This window comes from Frankliniella occidentalis, unplaced genomic scaffold (genome assembly GCF_000697945.3).
Source record: "Frankliniella occidentalis isolate FOCC.00 unplaced genomic scaffold, Focc_3.1 Scaffold158, whole genome shotgun sequence".
Taxonomy (NCBI): Eukaryota; Metazoa; Arthropoda; class Insecta; order Thysanoptera; family Thripidae; genus Frankliniella; species Frankliniella occidentalis.
In genome coordinates, this window is record NW_026267284.1 from 98,307 (window position 1) to 101,088 (window position 2,782).

The 2,782-nt window shown below is 49.7% G+C and overlaps 1 protein-coding gene across 1 annotated transcript in view; it reads right to left on the bottom strand.

Annotated features, from left to right (window-relative positions):
- The window catches only part of LOC113216005 (G-protein coupled receptor dmsr-1-like), a 106,157-nt gene that overhangs the window by 43,002 nt on the left and 60,373 nt on the right, over positions 1–2,782 (bottom strand). Inside the window, exon 2 of the mRNA XM_052271346.1 lies at positions 1,040–1,089. The gene's annotated coding sequence lies outside the window, so the exon portion shown is untranslated. The remainder of the gene's footprint in view (positions 1–1,039; positions 1,090–2,782) is intronic.

A 2,782-nucleotide genomic window follows, 5' to 3' on the forward strand; every position in this document is an offset into this window, starting at 1 on the left:
CTTCTCTCTCTCTCTCTCTCTCTCTCTCTCTCTCTCTTTCTTTCTCTCTCTCTCTCTCTCTCTCTTTCTCTCACCCCTCCCTCTCTCTCTTCCTCCGCCTCCCTCTCCCTCTTCCTCCCTCCCCCCTCTCCAACTCCCTTTTCGTTGTGTACGATCAGCTCGGAGTGCCGCAATCTGTTTAAAGTTTCATCTCCAAAGAGGGAATGGAGTAGCAGCAGCGCACGGCGCAAAGTGGTCGATAAGACCGATACCATCGAGAAGGGTGAACAAGAGGAAAGAATATACATGAATGCATTTTGGAACGCAATAGACTCAGAACGCGAAACGTCCAATTTTTTTTTTTCCATTTACTTCTCCGCTTTCCTCCCTGCGAGGTCTGTTCCATTATGCACATCGGGGCGGACTTCCCTCCGCGGCGCGCGGAAGCTCCCTATTACCGCGGACCCGGCCGCAGGGCCTCCGCGCGCCGTCACCGTCAGCCTCACTCAGGCGTTAATTACCAGCCAGTAATTTTTCATTTTATGGTTCGGATCGGACCATGTGGGGAAACAGAGCGGCTAACATCAGCCAGGAGGCGTGGTTTTGGGTCTATAGCTATAGCTGCTAAGGAGAGGCAGGGGGGGGGGGCTGGCCTGCAAGGCGAACGTCGCGAACACCCTCTGTCTTGTTGAGAGAAAGTGGGGAGGTGGTGATAGAGAGGATGGAGTGGATAGAAAATTACTCAAACGCGAGTTCCGTGGAGAAAGGCCTAGAGCAGCGAGGAAAACTTGCGAATGCTGCAAGATCCAGCAGAAGACATTAGTTTAATAAGATGTGTTTTTAATTAAAAAATTCCATCCCAACTCGGTTTTGACGTCTGGTCTGGCTTGTAAAAAAACAGGAGGGCAACCTGTTTTCCTTTATTACTGCTCCACCTCATCCACACGAGCCACTTTGACTTTACAGGCGTGGGTCTTGCCTTGTTGCTCTCTCTAGTTCATTAGGCTTACAATTAAAAAAAATGAAATCCTAGTTTCTTTGACGGGGTTTGCAACATTACCTGATTTCTGCGGTCCGCTGGGCGTGTGGTTCGCTGTGGCTTTATTCCTCCTGAAATCAAAGAAAAATTTCTGTCAAACCAAATCTGATATGACGAAGTTTGACTTGATGTAGCCTTCATTTTCTATTTAAGTGGATCTCTTAGCACATTTGATAAATCTTAATTCATTAGACCAAACCAGAAACGAATCGTCCTATTGACCCGCGAATGTCACCAAAAGAAGCACGCCTGTATGGGGCGGGGTGAGGTCCATGGACGCGCCGGCAGAATCTCATTTAAATAATGCTCTAACGCCTCGTCCTACGCGCTGCTGGGACACCTTGAGGCCGGCCGCCGCGTGCCGTCGCAACTTTCTTTTCTTAGCAATAAGGAAAATTCGCAAGCAATTTCGCCAGCTGTCTTAAAGTTATCCGAAAACCGTAGCCGGGCATGGACCTGGACGCCACCCGTGTTGCCCCTACGCCAGCGCTTTTCACACCTCGGCACACGGCCTTTGCGGGGTGGGGGGCTCGCCGTGTGAACCTTCCAAGGTATTTAGAATCTCTGCATGCTTGTCCACTCTTGGTGAATAGCTCGGGTATGCGCCCCCCCCCCCCCAAAAAAAAAAAGAAACGACTTTTGTATGTATGAGAAATGGGAAAACAAACACTTGTTGTATCTTGGCCTTGCTTGAAGTGTTCTTGCTGGAACAAAAAGACTGGCAGCCCTCACCGCTCCACTTGCCTGCTCCCGGCCGTGTCCGCCGCCTGGCTGGCCGCCAGATGGTGCGCCTCTCCCGGGGCCCCTGGAGGCCCCAAGCAAGGGCGCTGCCAACCGCGTAACCACCACGCGCTTCCCCTACCCCAGCAGGGTGTCGAGTCGAGCACCCTCGCACGCGCTAGCCCTTTTATTTTAAAAGTCTTGCGGAGCGGAGGAATGCAAGTCGGTTTAAGGAGGAGTGCGACAAATTTGGCCATGACGAGCAGTGGCCGTGGTTACAGACAAAACTTCAGAATCTATAATAAATCTGTGAAAACTACCCGGGTGGAAGGAAGTGCAATCAAAGTATAGTTGAAACTATACCGCCCAAACTACAGTTGCAAGACTACAGTCACAACTGTAGTTTAACTGTAGCCTTGCGTGTAAAGTAAGATGCAACTTAACTTACAGCTCTAACTGTATCCGAAAAAGTAGTCAAACAACATTTGAACTGCTGTCGTACTAACAGTCGATATACACTCTACCATTGGAGTAAAGGCTACAGAGTCGATTATAATTTAACCGAGGTTAAACCGCAGTGGTCAAATGTTATTTACACAGTATTTATTTTTGTAGTGAGGCACAATACTTTGAGTGTAAAGTGGACCGCACTTCGGCTATGTTTTTTATGCACAAGTAGTCCTTGTATCTAGTGTTACCATAGCGCTATAGCGCCTTACGGACGGAAGGAGTAGGCCAACCCGCCAACCCGCCGTGCGGAGATGGCGGCCCGCCTGCAAGCATGGTGATAGGCAACAAAATCACACGGTCGTGTAGTGCGTTGCCTATGCACCAGGCGCCTAGTGCCGAGGCCGAAAATCAACCACTCTCGTTAGTAACAAGTCCGCGCCGGGCAGTTGACGTTTTCACTTCCACCTCTTTAGCGCCCGCAAGAACGGTTATCTAAACTCCTGCAATAATGAACACCTAGGTAAATCGCCAAACAATTTAGATTCTCTAAATCAACAAACTTCGTAACCGCAACCGCAAGTACAATAGCCAGGG